Below are 18,472 nucleotides of genomic sequence, written 5' to 3'. Positions count from 1 at the left end.
AACAAGAGTTGATTTTTTGAAAAGATAAAATTGGCAAACCCTTAGCCAGACTAACTATAAAAAAGAAAGAAGAATTAAATAAATAAAATCAGAAATTAAAGTGGAGACATTACAACAGATACCTAAGAAATTAAAAGGATCATAAGGGACTATTATAAACAATTATATGTGAACAAACTGGATAACCTAGAGGAAATGGATAAATTCTTAGGAAAATACAAACCACAAAGATTGAATCAGGGAGAAATAGAAAGCCTGAACAAACCCATAACAGATAAAGAGATTGAAGCAGTAACTTAAAACCTCCCAACAAAGAAAAGCCCAGGACCAGATGGCCTCACAGCTGAGTTCTACCAAACATTCAAAGAACAATTAATATCATTCCTTCTCAAACTTTTCCAAAAAATGTAACTAGAGGGAATACTTCCAAACACATTTTATGAGGCCAGCATCACCTTAATACCAAAACCAAACAAATATACCATAAGAAAAGAAAACTAAGGCTGATATCTCTGACGGATGCAAAAATTTTAATAAAATATTAGCAAACTGTTTTCAACAACACATCAAAAAGATTATACACCATGAACAACTGGAATTTATTCCTGGGATGCAAGGCTGGTTTAATATATGCAAATCAATCAATGTGCTACATCATATTAACAAAATGAAAGATAAAAACCACATGACCATTTCAACAGATGCAGAAAAAGCATTTGATCAAATCAACATCATTTATGATAAAAACTCAACACAATAGGTACAGAAGGAACTTACCTCAACACAGTAAAGCCCACATGTGAAAAGCCCACTGCTATCATAGTCAATGGAGAAAAATTGAAAGGTATTCCTCTGTGATTCAGCACAATGCAAGGATGCTCACTCTTGACACTTTTATTTGATACAGCCAGAGCAACTAGACCAAAAAAAAAAAAGTAATGGGCAACCAAATCAGAAAGAAATAAGTACAATTGCCTATGTTTGCAGATTACATGATCTTATATAAAGTAAATCCTAAAGACTCCACAGAAAGAACTGATAAACAAATTCAGTAAAGTTGCAGGATTCAAAAACAACACACAAAAAATAGATGATATTTCTATATACTAACGATGAACTATTCAAAAAGGAAATTAAGAAAACAATCCCATTTACAATAGAAAAAAAAAATACTTAGGAAAAAACTTAACCAAAGAGGTTAAGATTTTTACACTGAAAACTGTAAAACTTTCATGCATAAAATTAAAGACACATACCAATGGAAAGACAATCCTTGTTCATGGGTTGGAAGAATTTATGTTGTAAAAATGTCCAAAGTGATCCACAAATTCAATGTATGGCATTCTTTACAGAAAAAGAAAAAACAATCCTAAAATCACAAAAGAACCTATCACATATACTATTTGTTTTTATTATTATACTTTAAGTTCTGGGGTACATGTGCAGAATGTGCAGTTTTGTTACATAGGTATACATGTGCTATGGTGGTTTGCTGAACCCATCAACCCATCACCTACATTATGTGTTTCTCCTAATGTTCTCCCTCCCCTAGCCCCCGACCCCCAAACAGGCCCTGGTGTATGATGTTCTCCTCCCTGTGTCCATGTGTTCTCATTGTTCAACTCCCACTTATGAGTGAGAACATACAGTGTTTGGTTTTCTGTTCCTGTGATAGTTTGCTGAGAATGATGGTTTCCAGCTTCATCCATGTCCCTGCAAAGGACATGAAGTCATCCTTTTTATGGCTGCATAGTATTCTGTGGTATATATGTGCCACATTTTCTTTATCCAAGGACCCTCTATAACCAAAGTAATCTTGATCAAGAAGAACAAAACTGGAAACATCAATACTTTCTGATTTCAAAATATATTACAAAACCATAGTAACCAAAATAGTATGATACTGGTATAAAAACAGTTACATAGACCATTGGAACAGAATTTTAAAATCCAATGTCCAAACTCAATAAAAATAGAAGCAAAATAGGAAACTGGAAATAAATCTGACTTGTAACTATAAAAGCAAAAATTCTAAATAAGTATTAGCAAAGAGAATCTCTCAATATATCAAAAGACTAAGTTGAGTCTCTTTCAGGAATAATAGGTTGGTTAACATCAGGAAATTAATAGATCCATTGAATTAAGTGCAGCAAAAAAGTAAAAGATAAAACACATGTCCAATCAATAAATACTTAAAAGGCATTTGACGAAATTCAGTAGCCAGTCCTAACTAAAATAGGGCTAGAAAGAAACCACTTAAATTCAACAAAGAAATTTTCTAAAAGCTAGCAGCAAATTTTAAAATCATAGCTAGATAAAGATTATCTGTTTCACATTATTTTAACACTATTATAGGTATTATAGTATACATAACATGAAAACAACTGGCACAAGTATTGGAAAAGATGAGAAAAAAACTCTTTTTGGTGGTTACGTGATTGTATACCTGCATGCACAGAAAAAAAAATCAAAAATTGTAGTAAAAAATTTTAAAATTAATTTTAAAATTTGTTCTAATTTCTGAATTCAAAATAAATATTTTTAAAACTTAGCAGTTTTTCAGCCAGGCGTGGCGGCTCACACCTGTAATCCCAGCACTTTGGGAGGCTGGGGTGGGCGAATCACCTGAGGTCAGGAGTTCAAGACCAGCCTGGCCAACATGGTGAAATCCTCTCTTTACTAAACTTACAAAAATTGGCCAGGTGTGGTGGTGGGCACCTGTAATCCCAGCTACTCGGGAGGTTGAGGCAGGAGAATCACTTGAACCCAGGAGACAGAGGTTGCAGTGAGCCAAGATCATGCCATTGCACTCCAGCCTGGGCAACAAGAGCGAAACTCCATCTCAAAAATAAAATAAAACAAAATAAAAGTTTATTTATAGTATGCAAAAATCTCTTACAAATACATAAGAAAAATGTAACCCAATAAAATAATGGGCAAAGACAATTCACAGATGGGTAAATCAATGGCAAACAAATAAATGAAAAGATATACAAATTCACAAGCAGTAACCATGTATATGCAAATTACAGTAACAATATGATTATCACTACAGCCATCAGACTGATAACAATTTGAAATGCCATAACAGCTATTGCTGGCTGGACATAATGAAATGGGTACTCTCTGAGATTGCTCGTGGGAAGGGGACGTGTTTGGACCTTCAGGCAAAGCAATCTGGCATCATGTCTTAGAGGTAAGACACGTATCCACACTTAGGCCACTTAGCAATAACATTCCTGTGTGTTCCATAAAATCAATTTCTTTGTAAAGACATATGTAAAAAGATATTAACTGTAGCATTGTTAGTAGTGGTAGAAGAAAAAGAAAAACCAGAAACACAAGCAATGCCTATCAATAGGAGCATGCCTTTAAAAAATTTCAGTCACTGAAAATGATAAATTATAACTCCACCAAACAACTTGGAGGGTTTTCAAATGAGGTACTGTTGAGTGAGAAAAGCAGGATGCAGAAAAATATGTAATATATGAACCCACTTTTTTAAAAAATATATAAAACAAACTGTATATATACATATACATAAATGTGTATATACTATAGTGTATGTGTATGCATGTATGTCATACGTTATATAAGGATTATATAAGGACATATAAAAATATGGAAAGATGCATTCAATGTTGTTTTAAAGGCTGTTTAAGGGACAGAAAGGATGATGTAAAAGGAAAGAAGAGGATAAAGCAAACAAAAAAAATTGCAGTAAAAAGAGAACTTCATGATTTTAAAGGCATGCATTGACGAAATTATGTACATATGAGTACATATAATTAAAATATACTTTTTTTCTTTTTTTGAGACAGATTCCTGCTCTGTCGCCCAGGCTGGAGTGCAGTGGCGCGATCTCGGCTCACTGCAAGCTCTGCCTCCTCAGTTCACGCCATTCTCCTGCCTCAGCCTCCCGAGTAGCTGGGACTACAGGCGCCCGCCACCACACCCGGCTAATTTTTTGTATTTTTAGTAGAGACAGAGTTTCACCGTGTTAGCCAGGATGGTCTTGATCTCCTGACCTCGTGATCTGCCCACTTCGGCCTCCCAAAGTGCTGGGATGACAGGCATGAGCCACCACATCTAGCCAAAATATACTTTTTAATATGTTCAAATATATAGGATTTAAAATATTTTAGAGAAAAATATGAATACATCAAGAGACAAAATTCTGCTTCTCTAATGATCAAAGAATTGAAAGAATGAGTTACCATTTTTCCTTAGAAGATTAGAAAAGATTTTAAAAGTTGATAATACCCATTGATTGTGTGGATGTAGAGAATTAAACACTCTGGATGCTTTGTGCTTTGTGAATGTAAATTGTTCGAACCTTTCTGGAGCATACTCTGGCAATATTTATGAAAAGCCCTTAAATAATCAGTGTACAATCCTACAGAAATGTACACAGAATAAGGATAGTCAGTAATATCAAGAAATTGTAAGCAAGTTACCTAAATGAAATAACATATATAAAGGGCATAGCGCAAACTTGAAATATTATTAACATTCAATAAATGTTCTAAAACTGAGGGATTTGGTTAATCAATTGGTAGTTGATATGGTTTGGCTGTGTCCCCACCCAAATCTCATCTTGAATTGTAGCTCCCATAATTCCCACGTGTCATGGGAGGGATCCAGTGGGAGGTAATTGAATCATGAGGGCAGGTCTTTCCTGTGCTGTTCTCCTGATAGTGAATAAGTCACAGGAGATCTGATGGTTTTATGAAGAGGAGTTCCCCTGCACAAGCTTTCTCTTGCCTGCTGCCATCCACGTAAGCTCTTTCTTGCCTGCTTGCTCCTCCTTGCCTTCCACCATGATTGTGAGGCCTCCCCAGTCGTGTGGAGCTGTGAGTCAATTAAACCTCTTTCCTTTATGAATTACCCAGTCTCAAGTATGTCTTTATTAGCAGCATGAGAACAGACTAATACAGTAGTCAAGCTCAGGAGGAGAAAAAAATAATGAAGTATTTAATAAATAGTACTAGCATCCTGGAATGGAAAACAATGCAAGTTTTTAAAATGATAATGCAGATCTATGTTCTGATTTAGAAGAACATGAACAAAACCCAAAATATTATTAAAGGGAAAAATGAAATTGTAAAGCAGTATCTTTGAAAATGCATTTGCAATTAAATTTTGTAGAAAAATAACTGAAAAGAAGTGCCTGAAAATGTTAACAGTGGTTATCGCTGAATAGTGGAATTTTTGAGGTTCATTTCTTTTTTTCCATCTATGTTTTCTCATTTTTCTCACAATGAGAGTGCATTGTTGCATAATTTTTAAATTTTCCAAAGCATCACAGTGTGGATGAATGTTTAGAAAAGGGAGTCAGAATTCTAGCTCCTTAATGTAATAGCAATGTGACATTAGGCATTTTACTTTTAAAAATCTGTTTACACATCTGTTGATTAATGATACAGAACCAAAATAAGCCATCTCCTGATCATTCCAAATCAACAGGCATTTGCCATACTTGAATCCACAGGCAGTGGGGAGGAGGGTGCATGCTGACATTAGCTCACACTAGCAAACTTCATGTTGCTCAAACAGATATTCAAAAGACAGGCTCAGAGGCAGGAACTTGTGTAGTTATTTTCAAATGTCTCATGACTTGAAAGAACAGGTGTTGGAGGAAACTGTGTCTACATACTTGCTAGGAAAGCATTCTCAGGTTTCTTTCCTAATCATGGAAAAGATGATACATTAATGGGACTGTTACCCCTACTTTCTGAAAACAGCCAAGCAACCAGATGCATGAAACCTATATTCAAGAGCAATGAAGTCATGGTTAAAAGTCCCAAGCATTCTAGCAATGAAGCTAAAAGAATTATATAACCTACAAGTTCCAACAAGTTTCCCCAGGTCCACCATGTACCTAATAAAACTTTTCTGAGGACCATTAAAAGACAATTCCAAATTCATCTATCAGGACCTTTGGATCAACTCCAACAAAATACAGAATGTCCCTGATGGGGCTGTTTAGAGATACAATTGCTGCATGCTCAAAATTACTTTGGAAGACAAAAAGAATTTTTGATTTATAAACAGAAAGAGAAAAGGAGAGGACATTCCATTCTGGAACCAATAACCTACAATGACAATGAAGAGTACGAAGAGGGGTTGAGACCTTTATGCTGCTCGGGGAGGACAAGGGAGGTAGGGCAGTGAGACACTGCAGGGACACCCACATCCTCCACCGGCCCAGCACCGTCCTTGGAATCAATGATCCTCTAATTTTCTTTAATACTGAGAGCAAATAATTCTGCTTTGGGAAAGAATGAGAGGGCCGAGCCTCAGGACGAGTTCTGTGTAGAATCTAATAAAAATGATGTAAGCCTGCCGGGCGCGGTGGCTCACGCCTGTAATCCCAGCACTTTGGGAGGCCGAGGGGGGCAGATCACGAGGTCAGGAGATCGAGACCATCCTGGCTAACAAGCTGAAACCCTGTCTCTACTAAAAATACAGAAACAAAAAAATTAGGCGGGCATGGTGGCAGGCGCTGTAGTCCCAGCTACTCCTACTCAGGAGGCTGAGGCGTGAACCCAGAAGGCGGAGCTTGCAGTGAGCCAAAATCATGCCACTGCACTCCAGCCTGGGTGACAGAGCAAGACTCTGTCTCAAAAAAAAAAAAAAAAGATGTAAGCCAAACCCAATGTGAAGCTGAGCAACAGCTTATCTCTCACCTGGGCTTCTGTGATGGCCTCTTCACTGGTTTCCGTGTGTCTGCTGTCTACCTTTCAGAGAGGTCTTTTTAAAACACAAATTAGATCACGTCCCTCCCTGAAGCTTCTCCTCACACTTAGAATAAAATCCAAAGTCCTCACCTTGGTCTATAGGGTAACCACAGGTGTTAGTTCTCCTGGGACAATCCTGGTTTATGGCTATTGGTGTTGCTTCCCTCTGATCTCCCCATGAGTTGGTCATTTCTTCACTTGATCCAGGTCTCTGATCAAACATCATCTCCTTAGAGAGGCCTTCCTTGGCCTCTCTGTTGAAAAAAACAACTCCCTAATCCCTTCCCCTGCTTCACTTTTTTTTCCCAAATATCTTATCACTACTTATTATGTCACATTTTTATTTCTTAATTTGTCTGTTTCCCTGACTGGAACTGTGCCCTGGGAGGGCAGCTCTTTGTGGTCTTCACTAACACACAACCTGTATTGAGAGCTGGGCTTGGCACCTGGCAGTGGCTCAGTAAATATCTAATTACTCAATGAATGAATATATAAATGAATCTTTGGCTCTGCATAGCTAGTATTCATTTACTCCAAACTTGTATTGAACATTGCTTAACCTAGTGATTTGTAGAACTGATTCTGCCAAGTGCCATTTAACACTGTCAAACCAAATTTATATTATAATTCTGGTTGCTTTGCTAGTTTTTAGTTGTTATGAGCATTATCTGTGGACAATGTCTCTGAGATAAGTCCTGAGTATGGATTTCCAACAGGAAATTGCTGCTCTGTATGGCAGCTTCCCCCAGTCCCACAGCTAGGCTTGAGGGTCCTTGTCTACTTACTATACACCCCTACCCTTGAACTTCACCTCTCTGTTTGCATGCCAGAAGAGATTAACAAGGAGCTAAGAGTAAGCCTGATTTTGTAGTTTGTATTAAAGTGTCCTGGGAAGCACATACACACACAAAATAGAAGTTACCAAAATCCCAACACATCCAATTTCTGTGGGAACAAGCCAAGCATCCCCATCTTAAGGGTAAGGAAATTAAGAGAATTTAAGAGATATAGTTGAGTTCATATAACTAGTAAGTTGCAATGCCCAAACATACAGATACATATTGGTCTGGCGTCAAAATCTATGCTGGCTTCTAACAAAAACAAGGAGGCCAGTCTTTAAAGGGAGATGGATTTATTTTTCTACAAAATTTTAAGTAGCCCATGCCCCAAAGGGGAACCACAGAGCTGAACAAATGACCTGAAAACATATTCTTGACTGAACAGTAAATAGTTGTCAACCATGGTTCCCCAATGACCCAAACTCCAACTGAGCCTATCCACAAGTTCAGTTTTCCCAAGCTTTGAAAAAAGGCCGTAGACAGATGGGCTCCAACTACTGCAGCCCAGGCCTTTACACTTTTTTTTTTTTTTTTTTTTTTTTTTTTTGCCAACAAATGGTTGCTCTTGAATAATTACACTAGAGGGAAAAGTTGGCCTTCAGTGCAACTCTCAGTGAACTTAAAGTTACCACTTAAATTACTCAAAAACTAGAATTTCTTCTTACAGGCCTGAGACTCCAGCAGCAAGGCCTCTATGAGAGAAACTCCATCCCCCATGGGAGGTTCAGAGAGTAACTCCCCCAAGTTCCTGTTTCATTACTCTGTCTCAAAGCAGGCACTTGAGATCCCAGCCAGCCCTACAGCACCCCAAATTCTAAGAACTGGACTGTATCTGACATTGCCAGACTTTCAGCAGTGGGACGGGGAGGGCTCCTCTGCATTATGCCTTTCTCTTCAAAAGGATTAACCTGGTGATGATCAACCTCTGCACGAGGATGGTGGTGCCAACACTCTGGCTCTCAGAGTTCTCCTTACCCTCTACCCTTGAATTTCACAGGTCAAGCTCATTGGTCTTCTCTTGTCTTCCTTCTATCTCCAATTCTAGGATCTGAAAAACAACCTCACATCTCTGGGGGCTCTCCATGATATCCATCAGACCCCTGAACCAGTGGTAGTGTGGACGGTTCCTGAGGAAATGAAGACATGGGGTGACTGGGAGCCCAGGAGCCAACCTCTGCTGAAAGCCTACCCTCTTGGCATGGGTCTCCAAGGCTTCACACACTCTCTTATAGAGGCTGCTGCCCTCAGGAATGAGAAGGCACATGCTGAGACACAAGGGGATTGAAAAGAAGTATTTCCTAGGAGTAAGGAGGATGTACCCTATATCCTGAGGCCAAGCCAGCTCCTGCTGGAGAGGTTAAAGAAGTGGCTGAGGGTCTCACCAAGGAGCAGCAGGGCTGAGATCAGCACTTTATCCACACAACTCTTACAGGATTGTAACAGGTTTGTATAGAAATCTAGTCTTCAAAACACTTTGTTATGCAATCATACCTTGACTTACACAGAGTGAGGTATGAATGATCAGAATCCCCCTTTGACAAAACCTAGAGCAGTGCTGGCCACAGAGAAAATACTGAATGAATATTTGTTGAATAAGTTGCAGAATGGGTGAAAGGAAAGAGAGACTCAAAGCAATCAGGGAGTTGAGAACAGGATTCGCAGGTATCACCTTTAGGCATGTGCAGGGAGGGATCTCAGGTCCAACAACTCACCTCTTGACAGCCTCATGCCTTGTCTAAGAACCTGCAAGGCTATTAAACCCAAACTCTCTAATTACTGAAAATAAAAGGCAGCCAAAACAACACCTACCTGTCACTACTCTAATTTTCAGATTCCTCCCTATTTTGTATCCCTGGGTATTTCTTTTACTTTCTTGAGGCTCAACTATGCACTTTAAAAAAAATGTCTGTTATGGTCTAGCTGGCAATTCCAAGTGTTTTTAGCAGGAGGGCTTCAGGTTATCTTGTTTGTCTGCATTACTGAAAATGGAACTATGTTTCTTTTTAACATGTTTTTCAGGGATAATGGAATTACTGTATTTACCCTAACATTACTCACCTAATGTCACTCTACTTCAGTACATGTTTGAAAACAATATGCTAGTGAGTGCATATTCTGTTCTGTCCCTAAGCTCAATGAAAATGCATGTTCCCTGAATTGCCTTACTTCTTGTGAATATCCCCTTCCCTTCCCACACTAATACTCACGCAGTTCCATTCCTCTTTCCTTCTTCTGTTCTATTTTGGAGATGCTTCGTCCCCTGTTCTCAAAATTCGGGACTTAATCACCCAGCCCAGGTCCAATAACAGTCTTCTCCCAATACAATGCAATGACAACCAAGTGCACAGACTAAACCAGATTATAATTTCAGACTTGATAGTTTGCAAGGTACTTTCACATAACATTATCCTACTTTAATCTTCTCAACATCCCAGTAACATGGGTGCTATTGTCCTCATTCTAGAAGAAAAAAAAAAAGACCCAGAGAGTTTAAGAGGCTTGCTAAAAGCTAGAAAGTGGTGAAGTTAGCTTCAATTCAAGTCTCCTCAATCAGCATTCAATTACCCTGGGACATAGCCAGCAGCCTCTGACAGCACCCCCACATCCCAGAGAGCCAAGTGGATGTACCAATCAATTCTCTTTATACCTATTATAATATTTTAAAAATACTTTAAGCAAAGAATTTAATTTACAAATCTTTTAAGACTAAAATAGTCTAAGGATGGAAAAGAGAAACAGCACGTCTTGACATGCACAATATTTCCCCAAAGGAATTTCTGTATCATTTTATCCTTTTGCAAACTTTAGAAACAAGGCTACTTTATATTTATTTATTTTACATGAAACTGTACAATGGAATTTATTTGTTTGCCCTTAAATATCTGTTGTTTTTGTTTTGTTTTGTTTTGAGGGACTATTTTTAGTTTGCAACAACATTGACTAACGGGGGTAGATGATGAGCCAAAAATAGGTGACCTTAATCAGGCATTCAAAAACCTAGGTTAGCCAACAAGTGCAGATATCTCATCTGGAATATTTCTCTTTGAAGACATACTTACTACTCTTTGGAAATTCATAATACAGGCCCAACGGAATCGCATTTTCTGAAACACTGTTTCCCAAAATGTGTTCTGGGCAACACAAGATTCACGAGATACTTAACCGGGGGCGAGGAGGAAGCAGTCTGTGAGCAAATCAGTTTGCAAAGTTGTGTTTTCTGACAATGAGAATAAAAATAGTAATTATAACAGCTAGAAGAGACTTAGGCCCTAGCAACATCGTCATTCACAACTAAAATAAGAACAGCAATAGCGAGCACTTTGCTCAGTCCAATTGTACAACCTAAGAGGAAAGGCCAAGCTGGTATCAACACTTAATGAGAAGGATTCACTCCACAATCTTTACCACAGAACATTATATCCATCCTTAGCTGCAACACAGAAAGATCAAGAGTCTGACAAATGTTCTCTAGCACGTTATTCCTTCATAGCATGTAATATTTTACGGTAATTTTCTTCCTTTTTTCATTCATTTACTGTCTCTGTCTCCCACCTAAAATGTAAGCTCCAAAAAAGGAGAATCGCGGCGTTCCAGCTAACTAAGCATGTGCTTGACACACAGCCATGAATAGTTGTTAATTAAGTGGACGAGTGAAGTTCCCTAATTAAGGCCTGGCTTCTAAGGTCTAAAATTTACTAGGACCCATCAAAGAGACTGATTTTCAAGAGTAACTAGAAAAACACATCATTCAAATTCCCAGAATTTTATCTAAACTTTTCAGCTTTTCTCTGCAAGCCCACACAATTTGCACTCATAAGGTCAACCTGGTTTCACCGTGTCTCATGGAGTCATCCTGTTAGGCCACAGTATGGGGTCACACGGGTGTGGCTGACTTCCAGTTCTGCCAGCCAAGTTTGCATCTCTTTGTATTTTAAAGAAATGTGCTTGATGGAGATTCAACCAGATAGAGCCTGAGGACCACTACCTGAGCTCTGCCCTTCATCCTGTGAGCCAGTCCATGGGACCCTGGGTTCTAGAGGACAAAGCAGCCCTCAGCTCTCAGCCATGACACAGCAAATCCTCATGGAGCCCTAACGGAGGACCGTGTTCCCCACAGAATGTTCCCTGCAGAGTGCCACATCCACACCTGCTCAAACTGATTTCTCACTCTCTGCAGTGGAAACTTCACTTGCCAGAGTCTTACCTTCGTTTTAAGCAATTCCCTTGAGAACAAAGGAACTCAGTCCAAAGGCCAAAGTGCCGATCAAATAATGAAAGTAAAAGAATAATTATAACAGCCAACACTGCTCCGGTATTTCCTAAGTAGAGTCTAGTTTTTGCTAAGCCCTGTGCATGCATGATTATTGTATTTAATCCCCTCAAACACCTTACGATGCAGCTTCCGCTGTTATTGCCATTTCACAGATGAGGAAAGAAAGGCGTGATACATGTTAAGTCAAACAATGGCAATGGCAACCCAAGGCAACAATCACAAAGCACTGCGTGCCCCATTCTGCCTTCCTACAGATCCAAAACCTGCAGTGACCGAGGGGATAGAAAAACGGTACCTAGGCAAGGTTTATGCCTCCCCTGGCCACTCAGCGGCCATCTGAGAGGACTTTATTGTATTGATTCAGCTCATCTCAGATGCATATACCATAGGTCTAAATTGACTCCTAGAACTGCGTTAGTCATTCCAGACACTTTAATCCATTACTTAATGCATTACTCAGATCCTGCTACCAGAGAGGGAATGGCAAGAAGTCAAGGTCGGTTAAACACGGATGAAAACAATAATAATCTTGAAAACACCTGCACCTGTGAAGAAAGACCCATAGTTGGGAAGCCTCTCACTGTCTAAATGTTTCATCATTTGTCATTTAAAATGCTTGCCATGGTCTTATTTTTAAGCACATAGTATCTTTGTGTTAGAGATCAAATTTTAAATAATCATCCTCTAATTAGAGTAACCCCCAATCAAAAATGAGTCACTGACCTTTTCCTCAGTGTTTTATTTCAGTAAGCCAGAATAAACACATGAAATTGTTACTATGGAGACCAAAGGTACTAAAGGGACCCAGCCTCTCATTAAAAAATTGACACACCAGCAGGAAAAAAAATGATGGATGTTGTAGTTATTTTAGGGAAAAACGTGTCCCAAATGTTGAGGTTAAATCAGCCACCCCTTTTCCTCCAGGGGAAAAAAAAAGTTTCCAATGCAAATGGTTTGAATTAATGCCACGGATATTTATAACAACAGTCTGGTTAGGGAATTTATTTGCTATTCATCAAGCCAATGTCCCTGAGGATTAAAAGAGCCCAAAGAAAATATTTTTAAAATAATAAATGAAATGTCTTTTGGGTTGGGAAGCCGCTATATTCATATTCAGCACCACGACTGCTGGGCTGCGTCCTCAAAGCCCAAGGCCTCTGGGACTGGACAATTCCACAGTGCCTTTGGAAGAGATGAACAGAACACATGTGTCCCAGCTGACTTGCCAGTAGGAGAGCTGAGTTTTCTTAAATTGACACCCTCAAGTAGTAAATAAGAAAAAAGAAACCAAGAGTGGCCCAATATGCAGATCTAAAAGTGGAAAAGGCATTGACTGTTTCTTTTTTAAACAACTTCTTTGGTTGGGTTCTGGAGAGAAAAGGTGGAGAGGGAAGAGGTGTAACTCTTCTAACATATCATTGGAAAATGCCATCCTCACTTTTTAAAAATAGCACTGCATGATGAAATATTGTTTTGGTGACATGATTCCTAAAGAAGCACTGCCCATCATGGTGACTGTGATGGAGGCCTGGGTGAGCAGTGGTGTAGACAGTTGCACAGAGGAGCCCAAATGTTGCTCAAGACCCAAGAAAGCCCTGTGGGGTGAGGACAGCACCAGGCTCACCTGCCCACCTGGTCTCCATCCAGGAGTCCAGAGACCCAGGACCAAACTGATCCTGTCTTTATGTTCAATGTGGAGATCTTGTTCAGGTGTGGATATTTTTGGTATTTGTTTTGATTTTTTAAAAATGTATTTTAAGTGTTTAATATTTACCTATTTGTAAATGTTGCATTAAAATATTACTTATCCCTTAGCCCAGCAGGTGGTGCGCACCTGTGGTCCCAGATACTTGAGAGGCTGAGGTAGGAGGATCATTTGAGCCCAGGAGTTTGAGGCTGCAGTGAGCTATGATTGTGCCACTGCACTCTAGCCTGGGTAGCAGACTAAGACCCTGACTCAAAAATATGTAAATAAGTAAATAAAATATTATTTATATTGATTACTGCATACTTAGTGTCCCCTGAAATGCTATGCCCAGGACAAGTGCCTCACTTGTCTCACCCTACTGCCTCACCCTCCAATGTGGGAGTCTTTCGGGGTGGTTCAGAAGAAAAGCACCCTCTTTGTAAGACAGGCAGTAGAAGAACGCTCCTCAGGGAGAAGTGGGTACCCAGATCCCCCCTCAAGGCAACAGCTTCTACTTAGAGGATTTCTCTTCCCTCAACAAACCATTCCAAGCAGAATCTGCAAGACACAATCAAACTGAAAGCAAGACTGGACTTCTGGCTTTGGACCCCTGGTTTCAGACCCTGTCTGACATTTCATCAGGCGGACATCCAAGCTTCAGTTTCCTTCTGTGTTCAATGAGGATAAGAAGAAATCCACCTCATGGCCCACTGTGAGGGTTCAATGGGGTAATCGTGTCAGTAGCTGAGAAGCATGAATATTTGATCTTGTCAGCCATTATCACTGTTTTCCAAATCTTGGTTCCTCCACTAGTGACTTTACCTCTTGGAATTTTAATCTCCTTTTCTGTAAAATGGAGAAATAATAGTACTATCTCTTAAGGTTGCTGTAAAGATTAAATGAGTTACTGTACATGAAGTACCTAAAACAATGTGTACATGTGGTGTTAACTATTACTATTACAACAATCACTACAACTACTACTGTTGTTCATACTATTAATAGCTTATTCTCCCTCCTCCTCCTCCTGCTATGACTACTACTGGTAGTTAGGTAGTTAATACAGTTGCAATGAGAGCTAAAAATGGCAACTCCCTCCTCTGTGTGAGAGATCCTTAGCCTATGTTTAAACATTCAATTTGGTTTACTACATGCTATGCTTTTTAAAATCTTTTAAGCTATTCAAACATTTTTATTTTCTACATATAATGCCAAATAACCTGTTGAACTGATTGCCCATTTTTTTAGCTGAGTTGTTTGGGTATGCTGTGGACAGAACCCGAGACAACAGAAGAGTTAGTGAACTTCAATTGTTTATAAAGGAGCGGCATAAAAATAATCTTTAAAGCTAAGGGAATGTTAATATTTAGATCCATCTAAGGGAAAATAATAACAGTTTGTGATTTCCTCCCGCCTCACTTCCAGGGCAAACATTTTTAAGGGAGGATTTGATTTTGTAACATAAATTGTTTTCTATATAACCCCAAAGACATGAGTGATTAATAGTGAGCTATAGAAAGAGATGCCCATAATTAGCAGCTTGGGTACAGTCAGATATAAACATATATTTTGTTTGTGAAACATGCATCTTGAAAAAAAAATACATCCTGCTAGATGTCACAAAAGGGTCAAGATGCTAAGAAAAAAAGTAAAGACAAAATTTTTAAAATGAAATCAAAATCAAATATGATAAGTACATGCATACCCAAACCACACTAAGCCTGAGACAAAATTTTATCCAGGTTTTTAATCATCATCATCATCATTGTTGTTGTTGTTAATTATTACTTGTATCAATGTTGGTATAATATGGTGATTCTGATTTTTATTTTAATTACAAGGACCTTAACCAAACATGTATCTTGAATGCAGATAAATAAATGCTTTTCATATAATGAGTCATTAACATTTTAAGACTGTAAAATGCATATGGCTTATATCACTAATAATAGAATTATTATTAATTATATTACAATTCACTAATATTCACTAAAATATTACTAATAATCCACTAATAATCACTAAGTCACTAATAATTGTTCACTAATAACTCAGTAACGTATCACTAATAATTACATTATTAATATATCACTAATAATTCTATTAATATATTACTAATCTATTATATTAATATATCACTGATTCTATTAATTCACTATAATCTAATAATTCTAGTATTAGTGATATATTAGTGAATTAGTGAATTATTTCACTAATAGAATTAAAATTAATTAGTGAAATAATCAGTGAGATCAATTAGTGGAAAAAATTAGTGAAATAATTTACTAATAATAGAATTATTAGTGATAATAATGACATAAGTCACATCTGACACTTACTGGGCACTTATGAAGCATCAGACACTGGCCTAAGTTCTTTAAATGACTCCTTTAATCCTTATGAGCATTCCTGTAGTAATTTTCATTCCCACTTTATTGATAAAGACACTGAGACAGAGAAATCAAGTAACTTGACCAATGTCACATTTTTATAAACAGAGTTGGGATGTGAACACGGGTGTGTTGAACATCAAAGCTTGCTCTCCAAACCACAGTGCTAAACAGTGAACCACCTGAGTAGGCAGCCTCACCTGCTCACCATGAACATTCTGTATGCCAAGGTCAGCTCTCCTAGTCCTGCTCCATGCATTCATATGGCCACTCCACATATGTTAGGAAGATGTTCACTCAATTCAAACAGCGACAACACTATGTTCCACCATTTTATTACATTTGCTAACCAGGAGAGCAGGACTTTTACTCAGGACCACTGCCTCTCACCATGCAGGATAAGCACCACACATATCCAGGGGAGCCGCTCCCAGAATATTGTTTGGCAGGCACACCCTGCAGTTGTGCAACATGGCAGCCCTGCCCTGACTGCTCGGAATGTGGTTTGTGACTCGGCACCAAAACACTCCAGCCAGTGATTGGACCAGGAGTATACACTTGACCACAGGGAACCAATCAGATTCTTGCTATGTAGACACGGACCTGAGAAACACAAAAGAGTCTCCTCTATCCGTGAGGTCACTGCTAGAACTGAACAGGTGTGAGGCCGGGGGAAGGCCATCACAGTCTCTGCACAGGCTGGAATGGCAGAAGACTCTAGGAATGAAGAGGGACAAGCAAGGCACACAAGGAAAAATCAAAGAGCCCACATAGCCCATTACAACAGAGAAGGAAGTTCATTTTTAACTTTCCAAGAATCCCCTCAGATCCTGCTTTACTCTTCTGCTTGGTTTCTGAGAGATTTTTGTGTACTTTTTCAACAAACCCGTCTTTGTATTTGCCCGAGGTTAAGGGCATACTGATCTTTGCAGGACAGAGAAGTGTCCATTCTTAATCAGATTTCATCAAATGGAACTTTTCTTTATTATACAAAGAGCAGGCTTGAATCTCAGTCCCCAGATTCATGTGTGCAAGAAATGTAACTTTATTTTTCCATACCACAACTGAATTTCTATTTTGAGGGCCTATGCCTGTGACAAGGTAGCAGAAGCCTAATCTCAGTCACATGGGGATTCTAGGGGTTGAGCAGGGCTGAGCAGGCAGGGATGGGGTGGTGGACATTGGGTCCTCAGTCATCTTGAGCCAAGCACAGTGGCATCTGCTTTGATGCCCCAGGGCCCACCTGGTCCTGGCTACCATGCAGTAAGTTCACTGCTGCCCAGCCCACATTCCCACCTTTGCCTCTGCTCTTCTTCCTCCTTGCACTCCTCTCTGGTGCCCAGTAATTCACTCACTGCTCCACACCATGCTGGGGTGTGAGAAACTGTGGGGCCATTCAAAAACCCATCTACTTGGATCAAAGAATCATTCTTCCCATGGAAACTGGTGCTATTGAAGGCCCTTCATCGCCATACAACCACGTCTTCTTTGAGCACTACCCAGAAACTGAGGCCCAGGCCCTGGGTAAACACAGCTCCCACAATTCTATTGGGGGTTCTGGAATTGTACTTCCCAGGGTTCAGTCTGGGTAGGGACTGAGCACCAGTCCTCTTTCTCAGAGATGATACACATAGACACTTCCAAATATGTCCCCACAACTCCCTGATGCTTCTTGACCCCAAGGAATCTTTACCCGCTTTGGGGTGGATAACTGGCCCTCACAGCTTAGGTATTTTAGCTCATCTGTACCAGGTTCTTCACTTTCCAGAGGGACCTAGCTTTTGGAACTCAAAAGGCAATATTTGACTTCTTTTTCTACACTTGCTCTATGACAGACCTTCCCTAAGACAATGAAGCCAGACTGACCTAGTTTACTGAACGGAAGAAGAACCAAGGGACCCCAGTAAATGCTAGAAGAATACTCAGTTGATATTTCAAAACATTGTCCCAACACACTGCTCTGGGATGCTTTAGCCTCACAAAGCTTGGTTTTGGCCATGGGTTTTGGTCTCGCTGTCTATTTTGTCTAGATGATGTTGGCCAAGCTAAAGTGGGGGTACCTCTATCTTTCAAAAGCAGAGTTGATGGCACTATGCTTCTTCCATTTTAAACATGATAATGGTAATAATGCAAGCTGAAACATTCATCTAGTTTTCTTTAAGTTGTGCCTTTAGAGTAAATCTTGCATTGTGAAGTCTTGGAGCAAAATAAATTGTAAATGGAGATTTGTCTTCTTTTTGTCTCACATCTATTGTGATAAGCATTAAGAAAATGTTTCCTTTGCTTGCTAAAATAACTGTCAGTCCACATCAAAAGGCTCATAATTTATCATCCCTAATTCACTTCTCCATCTTTTTAAATATATTAAGTAGTAATTTTCCTTATATATTTCACTATCTCATATGAATAAGATTTCAATGTGGACAAAAGAATTTATCAGTGATTTATAGAAAATACATCATCATGAAATAGCACTTTAACAAAGAAATTAATCATACTGCTTTATCAGAGTCAATATCAAAAGTGAGAGCTGTGTCTAAACC

At 39.0% G+C, this 18,472-nt stretch overlaps 1 non-coding gene across 2 annotated transcripts in view; it reads right to left on the bottom strand.

Moving 5' to 3' along the window:
- Positions 1–675: 675 nt before the first annotated feature.
- The window catches only part of LOC103892244 (uncharacterized), a 43,332-nt gene continuing 25,535 nt past the window's right edge, over positions 676–18,472 (bottom strand). Inside the window, exons 3-4 of one of the 2 annotated variants that reach the window (XR_008512907.2) lie at positions 1,257–1,344; positions 676–916 (exon numbers count right to left, since the gene is read on the bottom strand). This is a non-coding gene — a transcript (uncharacterized LOC103892244). The remainder of the gene's footprint in view (positions 917–1,256; positions 1,345–18,472) is intronic. The other variant, XR_008512906.2, reaches the window with a different exon arrangement.

This window comes from Pongo abelii, chromosome 14 (assembly GCF_028885655.2).
Source record: "Pongo abelii isolate AG06213 chromosome 14, NHGRI_mPonAbe1-v2.0_pri, whole genome shotgun sequence".
Lineage (NCBI taxonomy): Eukaryota > Metazoa > Chordata > Mammalia > Primates > Hominidae > Pongo > Pongo abelii.
This window is presented reverse-complemented; position numbering and strand designations above follow the sequence as displayed.